The sequence below is a fragment of the Marmota flaviventris genome, chromosome 19, assembly GCF_047511675.1.
Source record: "Marmota flaviventris isolate mMarFla1 chromosome 19, mMarFla1.hap1, whole genome shotgun sequence".
Lineage (NCBI taxonomy): Eukaryota > Metazoa > Chordata > Mammalia > Rodentia > Sciuridae > Marmota > Marmota flaviventris.
Window position 1 is genome coordinate 25,524,230 of NC_092516.1, and position 25,084 is coordinate 25,549,313.

The following is a 25,084-nucleotide window of genomic DNA, read 5'->3' on the forward strand; positions in this document are numbered from 1 at the left end:
GCGGTGGCTTTGACATTGTGGGAAACCATTTTCATTTTCATGATGCGTGACCCAAATGTCTTATGGGGTTGTTCCTGTGTGAGTGGATCAGGACCCGAGGGGTGAGATCTGGTTTGTGTTTGATTTTTTTTTTAAACTGCTTAGAGCAGTGCCTCCCAAACCCGCTGGGTCCCAAGAACTACCAGAGGTGTTTGTTCAACATTCCGATTCCACACTCCAGATGGGAAGGAGGCCTGGGACCTGCATACTTAACAAGTGCTCCATGTGCCTCCTGTGACTGGGCTAATTTAGGAAGGACTATTGAGCATTAGTTCTAATCATTGAGAAAGCTTTTCACAATCCAGATTCCTGGGCTCCACTTCAGATCTCAGAGGGTGGGACCCTGGAATCTATTTTTTTAAAAGCTATTTTGTAGATCCTTCAGGTTTCAGTAATACTATATTCAGCTGCTCAAAGTGGGATATCCTTCTTGTTTACCATTGTACCCTAGATCTGTCTACAGCCATACTTGGGGCATAGTAGATGCTGAGTAAATTAGTTTAATGAATGAAGTCTTAATACATATGTTCATGTGACTTTCTTGTCTTTTGCCTTTGTTTATTCTGCTCTTTTTCAGAGGCTAGAAGTGTCAGATTAAATGCACTTCCTCTCTTGGATTTTTTTCTTAGGATAGAAATATGCATTTAACTGAGCTGACATATGGTAGTTCAATTACGGACATGGCGGGTACTGGGGAAGGTGGGGGCATTTCCATATCTGATGGGAAAATATTTATCCAGTAATCCAGAGTTTACAAAAACAAAGGAATAGTTGCTGTGACAGTTTGGATTAAACACGTTACTTTGTTACTTTAATTCATCTGCAAAATGGAGCTAATGGCCTATTCCACAGGGTTAATATGAGAATAAAGATAAAGAATCTGAAAGCCTTTTAAAAAGTCCAAGAAGTATATAATGTGTAGTTATAAAAAGTGGGTATCTTTTCTCTTGGGAGATAGTATAATATACATTAAGCATCCCTAGTACAAAAATCCAAAATCCAAAATGCTCCAAGATCCATGAGCAGCAACATGATACCCCAAGTGGAACTTTCCATGTAGGACCTCATATTACAGATATCAAAATAGTGAATAAGAGTATCTTGTGCTTAGGCATGGGCCCCATCCCCCAGAGATCTCATTATGTATGTAAATGCAGATATTCCAAGATCTGAAACATTTCTGCTCTGAAGCATTTCAGATGGGGAAATACTTATCCTCTGGAAAGAGCCAGGGATTTTGGTCTCAGACTGAATTGGATTCAAACCTGATCATACCACTTATAAATTTTGAGACCCTATGAGCCTTAGTTTCTGAAGACTGACTGAATGAATGCAGTGTGCAGCTGCCCGGAGAATCTGCTGTGGAAGGGACTTTCTCATGGGCTTAACAAGCAATTGGACTGGCTCTAAGATGCTTATGAGATCGAGGACATATTGGCTCCTTCCTGTCCCAGGCTGGACACCCCTGCTATTCTTTCATGCTGACCCCCTCACTGCCAGGTATAGAGAATGGGCAGGCAAATCCTCACTAACTGCATTTTATAAAAATTGTGTTAAAATATGCATATCAGAAAAGTCATCATTTTAACTATTTTAAAGCACATAGTTTGGTGGCATCTAGTATTCACAGTGTCAGCAACCCCACTATCTAGTTCCAGAAAACCGTCATCACCCAAAGACAGACTCCTGCCCAGTAAGCAGCTGTCTCCCCTACTCCCCCGCCCCACCCTGGCAACCACCAATCTGCTCTCTGTCTCTATGGATTCACTTATACTGGACACTTCACATAAATAGAACCATGTAATAAACATGTGACCTTTGTGTCTGGCATCTTGTTAGCATAATGATTCTAAGGTTCACCCATGCTGTATGTTATTTTCACTTTACAGACAAGGAAACTGAGGCTCAGGCAAGGTCAGTAACTTGTCCAAGGTCACTTGGAGCCCAAGCAGTCTGACTTGGGCTGTTCCTCATCTTCATCTGCTTCTGACTACATGCAGGCAGGCTGTGCCCTGTGAAAAAGGCCATTGTGATCCTGATTAGGTGACCAGGCCACTGTCCACTCAAGGTTTAGTTAAGTCATTTCTATGTACTAGGGAGAAAAAGGATCCATCAGACTGGGAGTTTGTCCAAATTTCCAAAAATAAGCTGTGTTTCTGGGTCAGCAGCTGTGAGGGCCACAGTGGACAATGATAATAGCTTAGACACATTTAGCCCCAAAGCTTTTGACCTGTCCTCTACAGCATCCTTAGTTAAAATATCATTTCCCGCAGACTGATCCTGGGCCACCCCCAGACCCAACTGTCAGGGCCTAGCTGTTTAATAACATCCTGGCTGATCCCAGGGCCAAGGGCACGGTCAGGTGGTACCAATTCTTTGCTAACTGACGGGGAAACTGAGGTGGGCTGCAGAAAGGCGAGCACCCTCTGGTTTTGGGTGTGGTTCCTTTGACTCCTCCTGATGAAGAATGAGGCCTGAAGTATCAGAGGATTACTCTCAACTCATTTCTCTTATGACCTACTTATCTGTTTCAGGAATGGTGACATCAAAGCTCTGTAATCTCAGCTCCAGGAGGAAGAGAGAGTGTCAGTGTGCCCTCATAGCATTAGGGGTGACGATAACAATGACCATGATGATGAGTGGACTCAGCACCAGGGCCTAGATTAAGTCCCTGATTTTCTTCTCTTTCTTTGTTACATCTGGATAATGAGAGTCTCCTGCTGTTCTTCGGGAGGCCAATTAACTGCTGTCTTGGAAGGACGCAGACCTATAAACACATTGTAATCTATTCAAATGCAAAAAACTTGTTTGGTGAGGACTTTGTGAACACAAGCATACAAAAGCCAAAAAAAAAAAAAAAATGCCAATAGTCAGCTGGCCTGGTGAAGCCAGGCTGCCAGCTCCATCCTGCTCTGCCCTGTAAAGCTTCGCTAGTCATTCAACTCTATAAAACAAGCAGCTAATGGTTTTGCTTTACAAACAAAATCCTATACAGAATGAGTATAAACTTATCATCATAAATAAATTCTATGAAGAATGCCTTGAGGGGTGTGTGTGTACATGTGTGTGTGCGCATGTGGGTGTGCACGTGAGTGTGCATGTGTACATGTGTACGGTTGTTGTTCTGAAGTTTTTTTTTTTTCATGTTGGTGTCAAGGCCAAAATATTTACGTGAGATCTTATTTGGAAATCATGTCAATTTAAAAAATTATAATACAGCTCCCAGCCCAGAAATCCTGAGTTGTGTTTGTGCTGAGCGGTGGACTTGGAGGCTGCCGTTTTGCCCATGCTCAGGCTGCGTGAAGGGAGGAGGAGCGGGTTGATGGGAGGCGATGTCCTAGCTGCATCATCGCACGGTCTCGCCCACCCATGCTGGAGCTGTCACTCGGCCTCCTTGGTTGCCCCTGGGAACTAGTAGGTTTACAGCCTCGGTGAGTTACAGACCACTCTTGACATTTCTTATCTCACTGAACGTAAAAACAGGTGTCAGGTGGTCCAGACCCTTGTTTCCGCCCTGTTTTACAGATGAGGAAATTGGGTTCCAGAGATGTGGGTTCGCCTTGCCCAGTATGGTTTGAGGTCACGTGGGTGACGTCCCATACCATGTTGCCTGGAGCAAAGGAAGCTTCCCCAGGAACGGAACATGCTCTTCTGGGTCATAACTAAGGAGGGATCAGGCCAGCGCTCCGGTAAGTGCAGGAAACTTCCTGAGCTTTGGGATTTCCAGTGCTCTTGTCTGGGGAGCTCACCTTTCTTGAGTTCTTGCTGTTCGAGGCCACTGATGTCCAGTGCAGCCCATCGGCTAAGAATGGGCTTCAGATCTTGACTTTCCACTTCCCTGATCCGAAATGCCAGAGAACACAGGGTTTTGTCAAGGGAGAAGAGATGTCGCTGGAGAAGGATCCGAGGAGTTCCCAGAAGAGAGGGGGAACTCAGGACCAGGGAGGTCCTTGGCATACCTAACGGGAAAGGACTTCAGCACGAGCCAGACAAAGGCTTAGGCAGAGGTTTATTTAGGAAGGAAGATACACATTCAAGGGACAGCCCACATGGGCTGCCTCCCGAGTGAGAAGCAGCCTGGCTTGGGCTATGGGTGCAATATTTATAGAAGGGCTGTATCAGGGCAGAACCACATCCTTACAAGAGTAGCATGCCAGGACTCTGAGGTCATCATGCATTCATTCTGATGTTTACTGAAGCCAAGTGTAGTGGCACACACCTGTAATCCCAGTTACTTTCTGGGGAGGCTGAGGCAGGAGGATTGCCATTTTGAGACCAGTCTGGGAAACTTAGCAAGACCCAGTCTCTAAGTAAAATCAAATGGGCTGGGGATGTAGCTCAGTGGTAAAGCTCTCATCTAGCATATTGGAGGCCCTGGGTTCAATTCCTAGTATTGTGGAGGTGGGGCGGAGAAGAAAAAAAATTAATTAAAAACAAACAGGGCTGGGGTTGTAGCTCAGTGGCAGAGTGCTTGCCTAGCATGTGTGAGCCACTGAGTTCCATCCTTAGCACTTTATAAAAACAAATAAATAAAATAATAATTAAAGAAAAAAAACCGAAACCATTTCTTGAGTGCTCACAGTGAGCCACACTAACAAATTCATTTACAACCCCACTATGAAAAGGTTCCAGGCAGAGTGGGTTGCTCCCGCTGGAGAGGCCAAGGATGCTGGAGGGCCCCCAAAAGAGGACCTCAATCCAGTCTTGGGGGAGAAGATACCCCTAAACTGAGTCCTGAAGACAGCCCGACTGGCCAGGTGGATGTGTACAGTGGGGAGAGCAACCCACAGGTGCAAAGGGCCTGGGAGATGGGGGGATGGCATTAGGCAAGAATCAGGGCAGAAGGGGAGGCTGTAAGAGGTGAGGCTGGAGAGAGTGTGGAGGCTGGTCTGTTGGGCCTGGTGCTCTAACCCTGGGGTGTGGAGGGGCAGTGGCCTCAGGTCATATGTACATTTAAAGACTGGTGTGGGGAGACTATGGGTGAGCAGAAGGCACTAAGCCAGAGTCAGGGAGCAGAACTGGTCAGATGTTATAGGACAAGGGCCGAAGGTCAGGGGCTGAATGATGGGAGAGAGGAGCTTGCATCCCAGGACCCTCCTGGGAGGCTAGAATAGCCTCATGCAGCCCGGTGATGCTAAGGCATGTTTTGGCCACACTGACTGGCTTTTGTTCCATCACCTTGCTGGCTGGTATCACATCTGGGGTTGGACTGGATTGCTGCTCCAGCCACCTCTGGTAACTTCCTTTGACTCCAGCGTCATTTCCCCAGACTTCTTGGGGGAAAACCCCCTAATATGTGCTGCAGAGCTGTCACACAGGGTGGGGTCCCTCTCGCAGGGCACACCCTCACGACATATCTGGCAACTTAATGTAACCCAGGTACTTCCAACTTTGCAGCAGCCTGGTTGGCAGCAGGAACTATAATGCTGTCCTCAGCAAAGTTCCAGGGTTTGGAGATCCTGCAGACCCCGCAGTCTTGGGGGGCCACCCGAAGTTCTGATTCCACCCCAAGCCTGGCACCGGGAAAGCTAGAGTTTACAAGGCAGGTGGACAAGAGAGGCAGTGAAGGGCTTATAGTGCCTTAGGGAAGGAAAGTGCTGCCCGGGCTGTTGAGGAACACCCGACTCCTGACCTGCTTTCACCCTGGCAGGAGGCAGCTCTGCAGAGCCCTGACCTGGAAGAGCCACTGTAGCATCTGCCAGTCTCCATGGTGTGAATCATCTCACCATATCAGATTGCAAACAGCTCACATGACATCATTGAATGGAGTTGGGAAGAGATGTGCCATAGCGTGTCCTTCTACAGTGTTTGCAAAATGCAGAGACGGCAGACGTAAACAACCCAAGGCAGAGATGGTCTAAGAGTAAAATAATTAAGAAAGGATGAGTTTTAAATATTTATCACCATTGTTTATTTAATTGTAAGTTGAATTTAATATTTATTTACCTACATGTTTCTGCGGTGCTGGAGATTGAACCAAGGGCCTTGTGGATGCAAGGCAGATGCTCCCTCCCACCCAGGCCCCTCATTTAATTGTGAATGACTGCGTGCATTTCTGGGTAAGAGCTGGCTCCAACACCCCAGTGATGCTAAGACACGTTTGGGCCACACTGACTGGCTTTTGTTCCATCACCTTGCAGGCTGGTATCACATCTGGGGTTGGACTAAGTCCCTGCACCAGACGTCAAAGGTGATGGAATAGCCCAGCCCTTCCCAGTGGCCTGGGTTCACAGCGCTTCTCTGCTTCTTTTCTGGAATGTCAGGCTTCAGCTGTTTTGCATTCACTTGTTTTCCCAGAGCCCCAGTTCCAGCTGGGGCCCTCTCTTTGGTCCCTGGGGGAGAAATCTAGCAATTCTATCACTGATTGCTGTGTCTGCCACATCCCACAATCAGACCACCACCCTCCCTCTAGCTTCTCCTCCGCAGTGTCTCCTGCAGTGTTTCCCCCTCTCACCCAACATAGGTCGGCTCAGTTCCCTTCTCGTTTATCATTGTGTCTGCCCTGACTGTCCCTCCCTTGCCTGTCGCCTTCTCCCGTCCACTCAGCCTGGGCAACTGGAGCCCCTCACCATTCGGATCATGCTTCTGCTGCTTAAGATTCTGCGGTGGGACCTGCTCCTCATCAGATCACTCCAGACTCCCTGGTCCTTTATCAGCCACCGTTGTTATGCCCCACGCTGCACAGGGCAGACCCCTGGCGTCTCAGGCCTGAGGGTCTAGTTCTTCCTACCCCAAGGCCACGCTGTGCATTTGCAGGCATGGAGGTTTTTGTTGGCCAGATCTACTGGCAAAACCCTCCGGGATCATTTCTGTAATGTGTCCTCGTGCTGATTTGACTCACCTCCTGTGGGAATTTAAAAATTTTAATCAGCAGCACAGAGGGAGAGAGTGAGAATCTGGAAGTCACAGCTTCAGCAAGATGAATTTGGGCAGATTCCAGTTTGAATCCAAGGTCTTTTTTTGGACACACAGGCTGAGTCCTTCTTCTGAGAGCCGGGGGAAGGGGAGGACATGAAAACCACCAGCCCAGAATGAACCCTGAACCAGGTCAAGGGTTTTGGCATGATTTGGGCAAACAAGAGAGCAGGCTTAGCACCTCAGATGATGCTGTTTAATACTGCGTCCTGTGAGGCGTGTGCAGAGAGCCTGGGGAGGCAAGAGAAAGTTCTCACTTTCTAAAGAACACAAATCCCCAAACCATTAACTGGAACTATTTATAAAGCAGAAGCAAAACAGGTGAGTCCTACATCAATTCTTAATTTTTCACATTTCCCCTGTGTATAGACAAGGGCCAGGCTGGAACAGAAAGCTCTGGAGAAGCAAGTCAGTTTCATGTCGCAGTGCAGGCTTTGAGTCTGGTGGCCAGGCTGCCATGTCCCCCACAAGGACCTCCTCTCCACCTGCCAGAATACCCAGCAGCCAGTGGTCCTGCCAAATCCCAGCAGATTGTTCCCCTAAGTGGAAAGTCTTAGGCTGTAAGTCTCTTAAGTGGCTTGGGACATTGACCTCAGTTAAGTTGAACTGAATTAAATGGTGTTTGGAGAGAATGTTTTTCCAGAAAATACTATCAGGTTCTTTCTAAACAGTTTATAGTGCATGGTTTCTAAATGTCCTGTAGTAATTATAATTTAATGAGAGTGAATATTGATTATGTACTAGGTTCCAGTCACTACACTAAGAATTTTATAGATATTATCTCAATGAATTACAACAATTTTATGATAGAAGCCAGGGAGGATATTAGAAATATTTAAAAACTAATCTAGCATTAGGTTGTGTTTTTTTTTTCCAATTGTTTTTAGTTATTGATGGACCTTTATTTAATTTATTTATATGTGGTGCTGAGAATCGAACCTAGTGTCTTGCACATGCTATACACGTGCTCTATCACTGAGCCACAACCTCAGCCCTTACTTTTTGTTTTTTATGGTACTGGGAATGAATCCTTGCATAGGCAAGCTGCATCCCACCCTTTTTACTTTGAGACTGGGTCTTGCTATTTTACCCAGGCTGGCCTCAAACTTGCAATCCTGCCTCAGCCTTCCAAGTCACGGGGATTACATGTGTCTACCGTGTAGACGGCATCAGCCAGCGTTAACCTTCTGGTTGCAGGATGATTCTGGGTAGCAGGGAGAGGGTCAGGGTCACTTGGGATGGGATAGGTTTTGTTATGAGTTGGTATGGGAGTATTCTAGCAACCAGTAACCACAATTAATATGGTTATGGGCTGAAATGTGTCCCCTCCTCTCAGATTCATATGGAGTCCTAATGCCTATTGTCTTGTGATGTGACTGTATTTGGGGACGGAGCCTTTAAGAAGTGATTAAATTAAATGGAGTCACCAATATGGGCTCTAATCCAGTCCAAGAGGTGTCCTTTTAAGAAGGGGAGATTTGGATGCTAAGGTGCTCAACCCATTGAAGAAAGGCCATGTGAGTCCTAGACAAGATGGCAGCCATGTACAAGCCATGGAGGGGGTCTCAGAGAAACCTGGCCCTGCCAGTCCTCTGACTCGGACATCCAGGCTCCAGAACTGAGAGAAAATGCATTTCTGTTTAGCCGGGTGCTGTGTCGCCCACCTGTCCTCCCAGCGACTCGGGAGGCTCCCATAACAGCTCGTACCGACGCCTCTCCTGGTGCCCACCCCTGCATTATTGTTTGCATGCATAGACACCTCATTTAGTGGTGAGTCCCTCAAAGACGGGGACTATGCTTCGGGGTCATTTCTTCATCCTCAATGCCCAGCGCAGGTCTGGGCCAGCCGAGGAGAGTTTGAGTAAGATCGTCCAGCATCAGGCCAGGCTAGGGCCTGAGCCCTGAGCCCCTTGTGTCAGCTCCTTGGCGTGCTGGCCTCTCTCGCACAGGTGCATGCACACATGCACACAAGTGCTCATACTGGCACCCGCCGGCTTCTTCCACTGGATGGAGGTTTGGCAACCACCGTAGTGACCTCACCTGGGTCAGGCACATGCAGCGAGTATGGGGAGCCAAGGCCCTTTATAAAATTAATCATGAACAGGCGCTGAGAGGCCACGGCAGAGATGCTGGCAGCCCAGTTCCCAGCCTCTTGGCTGCAGGAAGGGACCTGCTGGGAGGAGGAGATAGGTAGTAAGCCAGTTAGGTCTGGCATGTGGCTGTACTTCAAGAATGCCCTGCTCCCGCGGGACCCTTGCTGTCTCTGTGCTGGGGGAGGTCATGAGCCCTGGGACAGGGAGCCCTGGGAGGCTTATTGGGCTGCCACATGGGCAAGAGAGTTCACCTCTGGGTAGGAAGGGGATCAGGGTGGCTCTGTGGGAACGTGCTCACTGTCAGCACCAACTGGCCCGAGGGCCCAGGAGACGGCTTCCTCTCTGAGCTGAACCCCACTTCACCTCAGCAGCTTTCCGTGAACTTGGCTCTGGAATGCAAGAGGCCCACGCTGCGTGGACATTCCCCATCGGCACTCCCTCTCTTGGGAGGCTGAGCCTGCCTGGGAGAATCAGGCAGCCCTGAAGGTCACTGGGATCTGCTGCTGACCATGGGGTTAGAGGCAAGTGACTTCTCACCGAGTCCCAAATGCCCATCTGTGAAACAGGACTCTTGTTATCCTCTCAAAGGCTATTCTGAAGAAGAAAGGAGTGTAGATAAAGTGCCTCATACGGTAGGCACGGCACAGAGGTCAATATTACTGTTTTTTTGGGAATCATTGTTCAGTCCAAGGAATAGAAGCCTCGGTGCGTGTGTCTATAGAGGACGTGCACACGCACCCCTTCTCGAACTTGCAGATTTCTGAATCTGCAGACGAAGCCTCGCTGTAGCTGACTTTCAGGTCTCCCTCTAGCAGTGTGTTTTGGTTGCTAATCAGAGCTCACATTCGCTGAGCCAAGCACACGCCTCATTCCATTTCATCTTCGTGGACATCCCTATAATGTTGGTCCAGCTCTCTGCGTTAGAGGACACCAAGACCCTGAGAGGTTTGGGTTTGCCTAAGGCCCTGTGGGGTTGTCTCCCAGCATCCCTCCAAGCTCACAGGTGGGCCACTCCCTCTCCCTCCCCTTGCTGCGCCGTTAGAGGAGTGGGTCTTGCTGAATAGGCAGCCTTCTTCCTTTTTAGCTTCATTTGAACTGTTGACTCTGCTCGCTTGCTGTGCAGCTCCCTTTCCTCCAGATCAGCTTGTTCTTTGCTCAGAGCCAACCTATCTGCACAAAAGCACTAAGGAGCCCAGAGATTGCTGAATATTTCACATTCACAGGCAACCTGCCACAGTAACCAAAAACACTTGAAACCCGACCCAGACAAGGGGGGGAGGGGAGGGGAGGACTGCACCACAGCCAGAGGAGGTGTCTGTCATTCAAGCACTTCTTGAAGGCAGAAACGCCAGCCAGCACTACTTTTATTCTCATCTGCCAGTGGCAATGATCTTTGGCAGCAGAGTTTGCAAAACCCCAGACAAAAGAGCGATTGATGGAGATTAGCCTTCGGGAAGCCCTCGGATGCTGGTGATCTGTTTAGACAGGTAGCATCTTGGAGTTGGTGCCATGGTTGCAACGAAATCTTGCCAGTTGATGACTTCTGGCCTCGGATTTCCCTGTCACCAGGGAGGTAGATGCCTGGGAAGTTCTAGCGTGAAGGGCAGGAAGAAGGTGCTCTTAGGCAGGGTGGAAACCACTTAGAGAAGGGCGAGCGGCTTGAGATCTGAAGTTTGGACCTTAGCTCTCCGGGACTTTTCATTTTAAGCCAGCTATCAATATTTTCCTTCCTGCTGCAACACACAGGAGGTACGTGGACCGTATTTCCTTCTTAATTGTAGACTGAGAGGTATAAATTTGCTGAATGGAAATATAATGCCTGTGGATTGAACTGAATTGGGTTGTCAAGTTACATTCAGGAAAGCGTTCTTTAGCAAGGAGCAGGTACAAACGCCCCACGTTCTTGGCTAGAAAGGTGAAAACAGGAGCAGGAATGCTAGGGGCATGGGGTTGCTGTGGTTGGCAGTGGCAGAATCCAGACGCAGTTCCCATGCCTGGAGAGCAGTGCAGATTTGAAAAACAGTGCCATCCCCGTGGCACCTGGGCCTGGGAGGGGATGAAGAGAATTAAGAGCTACCTTGGCTTCATTGGCTCCATTTTGCATATTCTATAAGGGAAATGGGGGTGTCTGTGATTAACTTGCAAGAAGCACCTTCAGGAGCTATTCCTCCCACGACATTGCAGTGGAAAGGACATTGTACATTCAGAATTAACTTACAGTGGCCTTGGCATCAGTTACCAGTCTTGATGAATTAATTGGCAGGGGCGAAGGAGCCAGGGTTGGGGGTCAGGAGTGGTGTTTGTGGTGACAGCTCCCAGCTGCATGTGTGTCATATCCTGGGTTTCCAGGATGGGGCCCCAGGAGCCTTCTGGGGAGAGGAGGTGTTTCCACAATGGAGGAAACCTAGAGTGGGGGTCTCTTCTAAGCCATGAGGCAATTTGTCCATGAGACAACTTCCTTGATGATTTGTCACTGGTGACTAGTTTTTGCTGTCTTGAGGTTGCCATCTCTTCTTTCCTCACAGACTTTGGAGGAGGGGTGATGGTGGCCTGTGGTCTCTTTAGCATCCACTATGAGTTTCCATGTTGTCTCGGGTGCACCAGGGCTGGGATGACTGAGCGCTGAGGGGTTGAGCCTAGCTCCCCCTCTTGAAGAGAACTCAGCGTGTGAAGTCGAAAAGCAGAGACATGTGCACGGTTGTGTTGGAGCTGGAGAGACCTCCCTGTGGGATGCTTTCTGCCCACACCAAAGCTTTTGGCTTTTGGAAGAGAACAGAAGCTGGGCAAGGTCTTTCCAGATGGAATTTCAAGGTGTTTCCCCTGTACAGCCCCAGAGATAAGGACAGGGGCCCTACCTGTTGGCTTGACCTGATTTCTCCACCAGGGTCATGGATGAACCCCATCCTCACGTGGATTTTGGAGCTCTGGCCAGGGAGGAAATGTTGAGCACAGTTGGAAGCAGCATCTTGCCTGGATGACTGTGGGTGGGAGCCATGATGATGTCCTCTTGGTGGAGGTTTGTGAGCCCTCTGATTCCTCCAAAAAAATATCACTGAAGGAATTCTTCGAACAACATTGGACTGGAAATTCTTTGTGTGAGCAAGCTCCAGGTCACCAGGGGTGATGCTTTATCCTCAAGAAACGGGGGTTGACTTGCTTCTGACCTGCTTTTAGGTGACCCTTCCTCTCAAGCAAGCAGGGATTAATCAGCATTTCTGGTTTCTCTTTCTCTGAGAATCTGGCCAACAGGAAATATTTCAAGGTCACAATCAGGAGTTCATGGCTTTGGAATCTGCATTTGCCAAACGCTCCAGGAATTGCACTTTCAAACGCTGCTCTGAATTGGAGGCCAAACGCCTGTGACTGGGAGCAGGTGGTTCATGGGAAAGTGTGGGCAGGGTCTCTTTCTATCCCATGGGCAGTGTGGACCTCCTCTGCCTGGGCATGCTGGTGAGCAGCTTCCTGGAGAGGTCCCCTTGCCCTGTGGCTCTTTGGAATCTAGACTGAAGCTTCTTCTACATCCATCAGGAGACTGTTCACATTAGGTAAATACTTTACAGGTGTCTCTGGCCAGGTGTATTTTGTGGTAGGGAGGTGTGTTAGGTAAGGTCCCCTCTAAGTCAACCTCCATTCCTTGTGGACAGAGCATTGGCCTGGTGACTTGGAGCTTGCTCAGACAAATAACTTCCAGTCCAGTGTTATTTGAAAACCCCCACAGTGGTGTGGGATTTTTTTGAGCAGTCAGGTAGCTCAGGCGCTCACCTCTGCCAAGAGGACATTGTCATGGCTACCCTCTGTGTCATCCAGCAACATGCTGCTTCTGAGCATGCTCAGTATTTCCTCCTCAGCTGGAGCTCCTGAGCCACCTGTGGGTGGGGTTAGATGGTTACCTCCTGTGGCAGGGGAGGGAAATCTTGGCCTGTGGACTGTCTCAGGACAGAGAGGGGGAGGGGGTGGCTGGGAAAGCACTAGAGGGAGGACCAAGGAAGTCCTGGTCGCCCTGGTGAAATTTTGAGCAGATGGTCAAACGTGGGCCGAGTCCAGTGCTCTGTTGGCTTCCAGCTTGCTAGGACAGTGCTGTCTGCGATCCGTAATCCCCATCCACAGCTCATCTGAAGCTGTGACCTTGTGAGAAGCACATGCTTGCGTGCGGGCGCTGAGTCAAATCTCCCTGATGAGGAGCCCCGCGGGTGTGAACCTGCTTTGCCAAGCAGAAAGCCGGAGAGTGGCAGGACGTCAAGCCAGGCTGGTCCTGCTGGAGGCTGGGGAAGTCCAGAGGGGAGGCGGGCAGAGCCCCGGAGAGGGTCATGGGATGGCTGTCAGACACCCTGCTCACAGCGTGGCCCTGCTGCGTGCTAGCCCTCTGCCCTTGGGTGAACCGATGTACTCCCCGAGCCCCTGTTCCCTCTGCTTTAAAATAGAAATAAAATAAATACATACAATAGGAATAATGCCAAGCTCCGAGGGCTGTTTTCATGGTTCAGGGAGCGGGCGCATGCAAAGCACTTGGCTGAGTCGTCTGTCCAGCTCTGAGGCTGCGTTAACTCTCCCTCCCTCCCTCCTGTCCCTCCAGAGGTGCCGTCGCTTTCTCCCTGTGCTCTGAGGCCTTGGGTGAAACCTGCAGAAGGTGGGACAGCCATCCAGGGGGCTTTGCCTGAAAGAGAAAAGACAATCTTTGGATTCTGTTTTCCCTTTTCTTTAAACAACACCCAATGCCCCATAGCAGAGTGTGGTTGGACCCCCTCCATCTTCCTCTGGCCTGGCCTGGGGCCCTTATTTGGGCAGGAGGCGGGACGGCCCCAGGGGCGGCGGAGGGGGCTGGCCAAATGTTCCTCCTTTGCAAGGCTGGGCTGGAGCAGGCTTGCTGGCCGTGTAGCCCGTGGCTGAGTGTGCTTAGCTGTTTTTTGGCAGCTGTTTTCCTGATTTCCTTGGTCTCAGCTGTATCCCTTCATTTCGGCTGAGAGGGCTGGTGTGTCCTCATGTCAGGGGAAGGAGGTGCGGGAGTGTTAGCCTTGGAGAGGGGACTCATCTAGTATATGCCCAGCTGTACATGGAGTGCTCCCAGTGGGGTTCAAGGTGTGAGAAAGGCTGTGACAGTGGAGATGGGAGAAATTGTTTTTAAATACATTTTTTTTAGCTGTAGATGGACACACTATCTTTAATTTATTATGTGGTGCTGAGACTCAACCCAGCGCCTCACACGTGCCAGGCACAGCACTCTACCACTGAGCCACACCCCAGCCCAAGATGAGAGGGATTTGAGAGGCTAGGACTTTCCTAAAGTGCTAAAAAGTCAAGTTCACCAAGCTCTTACTGAGCAGCTGTTACGTGGATGAGCTGCAGCTCCAGCCCCCGAGCAGCTCTTGGTGGATAGGAGAGAGGAAAGAAGTCAAAATATAGCAAAAGTAGTTGGATGATAAAGGAATGGAAGAGGTTCTATGGAAACGTGGAGAAGGGAGTAATTGGGTGAGGTGGCGAAGTCCCTGCCTCCCCACAGGGGTAGGGACATAGGAGTCGGGAAGACTGGGGAGAAGGACAGTCCAGGCAGAGGGTAAGGACCGACCCCTGGCAGGGGCAAGAGCCTTGGTATTTGACAACTGAGCTGCTGCTGGGCCGGTCACCCCAGAGTGCTGGGACAGGGTGGCAGGGCTAGGGTAGCAGGAAGTGCTCAGAGCTTGGGTAGCTGTTTTTAACCAACTGACTCTGTTGTCCTGGGGAGGGTCTGTGGAATGGTCTGCTCCTAGCTGAGCAAGAAGTGACCCCACATGGTTTGTGACGGCTGCACTGGCTGAGCCCAGGGAGTAGAAGGAGGTAAGGCTGGAAGGCAGGTGGGAGCCAGAATGTGACCAGCCTAATTTTATGCTCAGCTAAGGGGCAAGGAGCTGATACATAGCTCTGGCTGCCATAGAAGGTGTTAAGCCAGGGTGGCCACGGGACCCGTCTGAGTTTCCTATGGTCGGCCCTGAGCTTCTGGACAAGGTGGATTGGTGAGGCAGGGGCACCCATCAGGATTCCCAGGAATCCTTGCAACAGATGAGAGTCCAAATGAAGGCTGAGGCAGGAGGAGGGGCTGGGGTCAAGACCTGCTTATGAGGTCTAATCCCAGGACTGGGAGTGCAGGGGGAGGGAGGATTTGGACACGTGTGAAAGGGGGTGCCAGACAACAGGATCCAGAGAAGCTGGAGATGGGTGCGTAACAGGACAGGCGAAGACGGGTAAGGAGTGGGCACTCCAGGCTCAGAAGGTTCCATGGGAGAAAGCGGCCAGGCAGAAGTGAGGTGTGTCCACAGGAGCCCACTGCAGCCAGAGCAGCTGGAGGGGAGCAGTGGGCCCAGGTAAACGTGTGAGGATGCCTCCTGTCTTGGAGCCAGCAGGAAGGGTGTGGGCTGGTTGGCAGCAGGGAGTGACAGGCTTCGAGGCCTGGTGAGGTTAGAGCCGTGTCAGAGGCGGGTTGGCAGCCTGGTGGGGGTGGAGCTGGAGGGAAGACAGTGGAGGGAGAATCTCCAGGGGAAGCTCATGTGAGGTCCAGTCGACCTGGGGGCCAGGGGAGCAGCAGGCGAGTTGGGGGCTGCCAAAAGGTGCTGGGGCCCTGTGTGCGGGGTGCCCTCCTTTCCCCAGAGTCTTATTTTTTTTTTTTTTTTTAGTTTTATCTTTGGAATTTGGTGAAAGATTTCACTGGATCCAAGAGTTTTGCTGGGAAAATAGAATTTGCGAACCACTGCCTCCGCAGATGGAGGGAAGGGATGAGAGGGGACCTAGAAGATTGTGGAGACTCCAACAGCGTCGGCGAGGGTGGTGTTCTGCGGCAACTTGTGAGGCTGAGGCAGGAGGATCCCAAGTTCCAGGCCAAACGGGGTAACTTAGCGAGATCCTGTCTCAAACAAGTTAGAAAGGACTGGGGATGTGGCTCAGTGGTGAGCACTCTGAGTTCAGCCCCCAGAACTCCTAAAACACATTTGTTTGTTAGATCTAAAAATCATACTTTGGGTTTGAAGGCCCCAAGTATGAAAGGTTCTCAGGAGACTGAAGTCCTTCTGTCCCGTTCTTACTTCATGATATTTTTGTGCCCTCTGTTAGGGCTTCTCTCAAGGAACTCCTTATTGATGAATACAGGAATGGAGTTTGAGTGTCCCTAATCCAAAAATCAAACATCCCAAATCTGAAACTTTTTGAGCGTCACAGGTGGAAAATTCCAAACCTTGAAACGATTTCATGTACAAAATCATTAAAAATATCATATAAAATTGCCTTTAGGCTATGTGTATAAGTTATCTCTGAAACATAAATGAATTCGTTTTTAGATGTGGGCCTCCATTCCCACGAGAATATTATGCATAAGTAAATATTCCAACCTCTCTCCTCACCATGTTTTGTTGTTGTTGTTGTTTTGTTTTAAATCTGAAACACTCTTGGTCTCTGGTGTTTGGATCAGGATTACTCCACTGTAGCTGCAATGCTCATCCTCGATGAGTGTGGTAGTGTTCTAAAGGTGAAGATATGGTAGTGAAGCTAGAATGTTCCAACCTAGGTGTAAAGAGGTAAGCTCCTCACCTGGGAAACCTGCCACACAGACAGTGGCTTGAGTGGGGAGGGCAGGAAGTCCCAGGAACAGAATTCCCTGCGAGGGGCCCAGAGAGCCCAGGGCACTTTAGGTCTGAATCTTCAGCTGGGAGAGGAGAAAGGGGGTCTGGAAGGGGTCATTAGGGCTCAGGTGGGTGAACGGGTGGAAACAAGGACCCAACAGAGAGCCAGGTCCTCTGCGACAGCAGGTGGGGTGGACAGGAGACAGTGGGGTCAGGCCCTGAGGAACTGGGTGGCTTGGAGAGCCACTTCTTTGCCTTGGCTTCCCTAACTGCCACAGGGAGTTTGCCTGTGTTCCCTGAGTACCTCCTTTCTTCCTAGATTCCACGTCAGGCTCCAGGATCCCAGACTGGAGTGCTTTCCTCCCTGAGCCGGGACCCAGTTCGGCAGCTTTGCCTACTCAGCTGGTGCAGCCGCCTGACGGGAGACCTATCTGTGAGTTCTGTACATCAGACGAAGGGCTCTCTTGTAACTGACATTTCCAGACTTGATAGCTTCCCAAGGGCTGCAGCCCTACAACCCAGCAGCCTGCTTGTGTGCCCTGGGAGGCCATATTCCCACATGTGTCCCTTCTCAAGTTTTTTTTTTTTTTTTTTTTTGGTGCTGGGGATGAACCCAGGGCTTTGCACATGCCAGGCAACCATGATACCACTGGGCTACATTCCTAGCCCTTTTAATTTTTCCTTCCTTCCTATCTATATATAGGATATCACTAAATTGCCCAGCCTGGTCTTGAACTTGTGATCCTCCTGCCTCAGCCTCTCTGGTAGCTGGGATTACAGGGGTACACCACCACACCCAGCTCCATCAAGTTTTGAACTGCAGCACCAGCATGGCACTGACCCAAAGTCATAGGAGCCTTTTCAGTCTTGAGGTCACGCTTTATGAATTTATTGCGTGGACCTGGAGAGAGGGAGCCAGTGAGTCTCCATTGATGAGCTCTCTAGCACTTTAGGGGCAGAGGAACAAATAGAGCCTGACACAAGGCAAAGGAACTGAGGGTTGTTTTTTTCCTTTTTCTAATATTGGGCCATCAGGTGTGAGTGGCAAACGGCACAGCTACCCTGGAAACAGGCTCAAGGCGCTGTAAATGGCAGAGGCCAGAGGCATCCTGGGAGGCCTGTCATGTGCTTACTCCTGGTGTGTGGAAAATGCCCTGTGGTCATGCTCTTCAGCCTCCTAGATGAAGGGCATACAGCCACAGCAACTGGGCTGCTCCTCAGGTCTAGACAGGCCTCCTCCCTCCTGGGCGAGTCCTGCAGTCTGTGGCACACTGAACAAGGTAATGGCCGATGTGGTACATTATGTTTGTTTGTCCTGAAGTTATGCACTATCAAGTTAAATGAATACCCTCTACTCAATGCATTCTTTTTCGTTTTCTATATTTTTTTGGGGTTGAAATGGCCATTTTTTCATGAAATGGTGCTAGCATGTTTTTATTTTTTTAAAATTTCTTGCTTTGGCAAAGAAGAACATCAAAGATTTATTTCAGCTCCATTTTTCAGGAAAATGCCCTGTGCCCTGAAAGCCACCTTCAGGGGAGCTGCAGGAAGCTCCAGGTGTTCAGCGGACACATGGTGATTCGGGCCCAGGGACATGTGGGAGGCTGAGCCCGCTGTCTCCCACTTTGTACCCTCTTGTTCCTCCTTCTTCACCTGTCCCGTTCCTCGTTCCTCTGCTCTGTGTGTTTTGGGCTGACACGACTTTAGACCATGTGCTTGGGTCTGGATCTGTCATCGTCCTTGGATGGTGTCCTTCAGGGCTCTCTTATCCATGTGGTGCTCTCAGCTGCTGTTCCCAAGTTCCCCACACTCAGCCAAGACCCATGGCCCGGAGTCCTCACGGAGACGCAGAGCCCAGTCTGCGAGGGCATTTCTTGATGTGATGCTTTTATCTGGATTGATTAATGTTCTGAGTATGTGACGTGCCTTTCCTATTGACTGGCATTCCCAGGAGTAGTGCAGACAGGAAGGCCATGCCCAGCTGGACAATGCTGTCAGAACACCTCCCGAGGAGCTCAGGAAGGCAACCTATTTCCTTTGAGAAGCGTAGCTGGAGATCCAGACTTGGAATAGCTAAGACCAGAGAGGACCTATTGATTAAGCCCCAGCTTGGGTGAGCATGGTCACTGGGATGAGGTCACCCGGGACCATCGCTCTCCAGGGCCTTTTCTTTCTTCTCTGCCCACCCTGCCCGGTGCCTCCTGACTCTGTCATCACCAGTGGGTGCTGAATTCTAGCATGAATCATCCTGGTGCCACTTGGCATGTGTTGGCACATGCTCTTTAGGTAAACGTAGCTCTTGGGGGGCTGAGACTGGGTCTCAAGTGCTGTGCTGGTAAAATGTTTAATAAATGGCTCTCTGGAAAAGATAAAAAGCCCTGGTTTGTAGAATTTGTAGATTTCTATGGTGATAAACCGCCCACCATGGCCAATTTCAAGCTACCAACGGTGTATCACTAAAGCCAAAAAAGATGTGCAGGATTGGCTTGAGCTGGCAGGAGCTGGCCTCAGGACACTGTCGGGTCTGCAGCAGAGAGCACAGGGCTGGGCATGCACAGTAGGCACTCAGGAATCACTTCTTCAGCTGTGTCCCCACAGTGAGCTCCAGGGAAAGATGAGGCCAGGGAGAAGGTGCCCTGAGAGCCCCAGCCCTGGTGTCTGTTGTCCGTGCCCTTGGAGAGAGGCCTTCTCTGGGTGTCTCTTTCATCTTCCTCTGTGGTCTTGTGAGCTTTCTCTAAAACATTTTGGATCTTGCCACCTCTAAAAGGATTTAACGACTCCTTGCCGCCTACAGGTGAATATTAAACACTTTGCCCATCACTCAAGGCCTTCAGGGTCGCTTTGGTATTCCTCAGCTTGGTTTCTGCATCCACTCTCTTCGCTTCTGAACCACGGCCAATGTCATGGTTTTGAGGCTCCTGACCTTGGTATATGCTGTGGCCGAGGCCTTGCTTGCTTTCCTTCCAGCTGGAGAAGTCTTACAGACCTTTTGGGGTTCCCTCAGTGCTGTCTCTGTAAGAAACCCGAGGCTCCTTAGGCAGCTGGAGATACCCCACCGCCCAGTGCTCCTGCAAACTTCTGTGAGCACGTCCATCTATGGTGGACTATCTTCATATCGATGTTGATCAACTGTGAGGTCCCCCGTGGGCAGGGAATGTTTCTGGCTTTATCCCTGGCACCCAGCTCTGCAGGGCACAGAGGAGGGGTGCAGCAACCATGCCCCAAATAGCTAAACCGTGAGACGCCGGCTTTCCCCCTTCCTCACTCTCCCTGTTTCTGATTCTGCCTCATAATTAGGAATTGGCAGCAGTTTCAGTCCCTCCCCCCCACCTGGGTTTAAACCAATAGTCAGAAGTTTTCTTTGGTTGACTGTTGTCCTTCCAGGCAGATGAAGGTGGCAGTTTGGCCCTCTTTTTCTTATCAACCCCTGCATGTGTCGGAGCATTTGAAGATGGCATGTGTGGGAGCCCCAGCTCTCTGGTGACTTCTCTCGATTTAATTAGTCTGACCTTCTGTGATAATCCCCCTCCGAAGCCTCCCCCTCCACTTCTGTATCATACTCAGGCTTCTGCTTCATCAGCAAACGACCAACTGCTCTGCTCAGCCTGTAGCATAATTCACAGCTTGGCTCTCAGAAATGAACCTTTGCTCCGAAGGAGCCGCTCTTAGCATTAAAATGGGCCTGAGAGAGCAAGGCAAGTTTATCTTGGAGCCAGCATGGGGTCCGCTCCTCCAAGTCAAATATTTCTCTTTAAAACTAGAATGAGCTTTAGTGTGGCAGTACCAACGGCTTCCTGAACCCTGGGATGCTCTAAATACCAACGTGCAGTTATGGGGCTGAGGCTTTCTAGAGGGAGCTTTAGCCTCCCCCCACCCTCTGAAGAACCAGGGCTTTCCTACGCACTCACCCTTTATCTCAGCTCCCTCTGCTCCGGAGGGCGTGTTCTGAACTAGTTCAATACTGGGCTCATCCCACATCCATTTACTTTCAGTCCATCTCCAGAGGATTTTCCAAATGAGGTGGAGGGACTGCTTTAGAAGGATCCAGAAGTCAAAGTGGTACTCCTGGAACTTCTGGTTTTTAGGATGCTGGGAAAATTCCAGGGCCTTTAACACTCTTGTTTTAAACCTCTCATCCCAGGTGATGATCTCCATTATTATCCTCTCCATTTCCTGTTTTTCTTACTATTTTGGAATAAAAACAAATAGCAGAGTAAGAATGTGTGGCTTCTATCCCACAGCATCATATGGGCTGGGGCAATTTGCAACAAGAATTTATTCGATACTTATTGATATATATTGTATTATTGCGCTATCTGTTGCTGGAACAAAATGTTCAGGGGTAGGGCTGGGGTTGTGGCTCAGTGGTAGAGTGCTCACCTAGCACATGTGAGGCTCTGGGTTCAATCCTTAGCACCAGGTAAAAATAAATAAATAAAATAAAGGTATTGTGTCCAACTACAACTAAATATATATATATATATATATATATATATATATATATATATATATATATATATATATATCCAGGGCTAGGCGCTTTAAAAAGAAAAGAGATCTATTTAGCTCACAGTTTTGGAGGGTAAACATCCAAAATTGGGTGTTCCCATCTGTTTGGCCTCTGGGACTCTTGGCTGTATCACAACATGGTAGGGAAACAGCTGGGTACAGAGAAGTCAAGCATGCAGGGTGAGCCCTCTTTTATAACAACTCACTCCATGAGATCAGCATTCTGAGGGCTCAGTACCCTCAAGAACCTGTTACCCCCCATTAAGAGCCATCTCTTATAGGTTCTGCCATCTCTCAACTTCCCCGTGGGCCAGGAATTCTTCTATCTACTGGAGAGGCCCAGTGAGAAACCCACTGAGGGAAGAGATGGACCTGCCGAGAGCAAGTACAGCTGAGCCATATCAAAGAGGGATCTGGAGCCCAGGCAGGGGACAGGGAGGAGGATGGGGGACATTGTGGTAGAAGGTGGACACTTGGGATGGGTATGGGGCCAACAGAGCTTCTGCAGCTGCTGTGGGTTGGAATAAGCCCTGGGTCTCACCCCTGACACCTTGAGGAGTGAGTGTGGGTTTGGGGTGGCTTGAGCCACAGCAAATACAGAATTGGTGCTTTGGGAACTGAGGCTCGAAGGTTCTTTGGGACTAGATTAGAAAAAGATTTTTCATGTAGATCTAAGGAAATTGGATTTATCCCGTGGGCACTATGGCTATGTAAATTTGAAGCAGAGGAAGGGTATGTTCAGATTGATTTTTAAAAGGGAGGTGGACAGCAGTAAGGCAGACTGAGGAATGGAGACCACTTTAGAGCATGTGACCACAGATCCAGAAAACAGGCAAGGGGGGCCTCCAGGAAGTCCAGGGCAGCAGGGAGAGGTGGAAGGAGTGTCTGCAGCCGCCACCAAACACCTGCCGGGAGTGGCTGCCGATGTGTCTGGGGATTCGGGAGGGGATGTGGGTATCTCAGTGCCTCTCCCAGATGTGTGGGGAGCTGCGTCAGGATCACTCAGTCATTTCTCTTCTAAAACACCGCTCCTTGAATATCCCCACGAATCACCCACATTTCCCAGTCTCCTTGCATTTGAGCTGGGCCATGTGACTACCTCTGGACCAGGGGCTGTGCGTGAGGCATGATGTGGGTTTAGGTTGATGGTATGGAGGCTGCTCTGCTCTGGCCACAGTGGCCAGGGAGCTCTGAGGTGCAAGTCTTGGACCCATGAGTCACCCTTTGAAAGTGAACTGCCCTGGGGATTTAACAGATCCACGGTGAACTTGGCATGAAGGAGAAATGAATTGTGATTGTGAGGCCGCTGGGGTTTATGGTCTTGTTACTGTAGCATGCTCTAGCCTGTCCTGACAAAACCCCCCTTGAAGGCGGGTGAGCCCGGGGAGCCACAGTGAGCCCCGTATCTCTGACTGCAGGTTATTAGCTCTTTCCCCCATTGAGCTGATGCATCAGAAAAAGGTCTGGAAGATACCACACGGCAGAGTTGCGCTTATCTGCCTCAGAACACTTTGGCTCCCCTTGGCTGGAGAATATGACAGTTTCTTCAAGCAGTCAGCCCCTTGGGAGAAAAAAAAATGATTATATGGTGAAATGCCAGAGTCCTTCAGGATGCCAGGGAGATTGACAGCAATTCTTAGTACTCCTGGAGTGTGTGTCATCCTGAGAAAGCGTAAATGTATTACACGCCTCTGGGGGCAGGATGAAAGCGTCTCCGGTCATCAATAGTGTGTGCTCTTGTCAAGCCCTGAGGCAGGAGGGAGGCCCAGGTGGGAAGGGGATTCATAATCATGCGTTGGAAGAGGAATGGCTAAGGAACCTGGGGGTGCTGGCCTGGAGAGAGAGGGCTTGGCGGGTTACATGACAGGGTCTTTAAAGATTCAGGGGCTGTTATGTGACAGAGCATGTTGTTTTGTTCCTGGTGGTCCTGCAGGGCAGTCAGGCTAATGGGTGGAGGCTACCTGGAGACCAGAGTCCAGCCCAATAGAGGGATAAATAGCGGAGCTGGTGGAAGACAGATTGTTAGGGTCGCCTCTGTGGGTGGAGGGTTCCCGCATTATTGAAAGCACATAATCCTGGGTGAAAAGCCACTTGGTAGGGAGGTTGGTGTTGTCAAAGGGAGAGGTGGACTGGGACAGTCTTGGGTTTAAATGCCTCTTCTTCCACTCCCACTCCTTCTGCCCCCAGGCTGTGGGATCTTGGGTAGGTGTAGTGACCATTCTGAACTGTGAGTGTTAGTAATTGTGGGTAACAAGGGTCCTACCTCCCAGGATCTGTGCTGGGCACTATTCTTTGTATGCATCATCCATTTGACACCAAAACTACAAGAGACTAGAACTTTTCTTATCCCCATTTTATGTATGAGAAAAATGGAGGACTTGGAGTGACTTACTTAAGGTCACACAGCTAGAGAGTGGTGAAGCTGAGACCACTCCAAGTCTACCTGCCCTTGAAGTTTGAGCTCTTAGAAAACTTGTGAGCTTTTCAAGATCAGTCAGCACAGACGGTGCCTGTGTGGGTGCTCTGGATAACATGAAGGACCCATGTTTTATTATATACGTCACTGGATAGGTAATTGGTCTTGATGAAATGAAATTTTCTTCTGATATTATGGTTGTAGACATACTGCTCAATTGTGTTATGACTGATATTTAACAATGGACGTATTCCTGATAGCCATCACTAGCTAAGGAATGATTCCAAAATGTAGCGGCTTAGAACAAGAAGAATCATTTTGTTGTTATCTCTAGTGGTCCAGAGGTTGGCTCCGGAGGGTGGCTGGGCTCAGCCGGCTGGCTCTTCCTGGGGTCTCTCACGTGGCTGCAGCAGAGGATGGGGGGCTACAGTCCTTCTGGCTTTCTTGCAGCATGCCTGTGTGGTGGCTGCAGCTGTTGGCTGGGACACCCACGTGTGGCCTCTTGAGGTGGCCTGGGCTTCCCTGCAGCACGAAAACCCAGTCTCAAGAGTGAGCATCCCAACAGAGCCAGGCTGACCCAGGCTTAGAAGTCACCTCGCATCATTGTCTCCATGATCACAGGAAGAGGGATGGTAGGAGGAGTCCTGAGATCATACTGTGAGCAGGGCATGTGGGATAGAAGGTGTTATTGAGGAAATTTTCAGGAAACACCATCTCCTGCGGGCTGATAGCAGGCATTAGTTCAGGTAGCCGCCTTGGGGGGTGGTAACAAGGAGCTCCGGAGAAAGGGCTTCGAGTGTCTACCCTGCTCCCGTGGTGGTCCTTTCATTTAAAAGAAACGCAGCCGCGTCGGTATTTTCTGCAACTCTCATCAACATCAACATGGCTCAACCCCTCATATGATTTTGTCAACTTAAACTTTGGCTTTCAACCAAGCCAATGACTCATCTTTCATGGGATATTTTCTATTACATATTTATGTATAAAAATGACCCTTCCACAGTGTGCACCGGCACCATTTACGATTATGGCTATTTCTGCCCAAAGGTTTCACTAGGAATTACCTTATGGAGATTTGTTGATTGATTTTTTAAAATCTCCTTATTCCATAAGTATGGCCATGCCCTGAATCGACCTTTCAGTCAAGGCTGGGCCCCAGGTGGGTCCACAGTGGCCCCAAAAGAGTCAGTGGAGCTAAGAGCTCCTGTGCCTCTTGGCCATGGTGACGTCAGGGCATGAGGCATCAGTTATGTGTCTTGGTGCCACTCGTGTGAACAAGCCCCCTCTGAGCTGGTGGTCTGAAAACATAGCACCCTTGTGTGCAGCGCCCAATATTTGATCCTGAGGTCCAAGACTGGGTCACTGGTCTCTGATTTTTGTCATCCCTTACGGGTATTTCAGGGCACCTCCTGCTCAGAAACAAAGTTCACAGCAAAAGGGAAAGTGCGTGGGCTGTGGCAGCCTGGGAGCTCAGGTGGGGTGATTCCATGCCAGGGCGGAAAAGCACACCTTAGGAGGCTCAGCACACT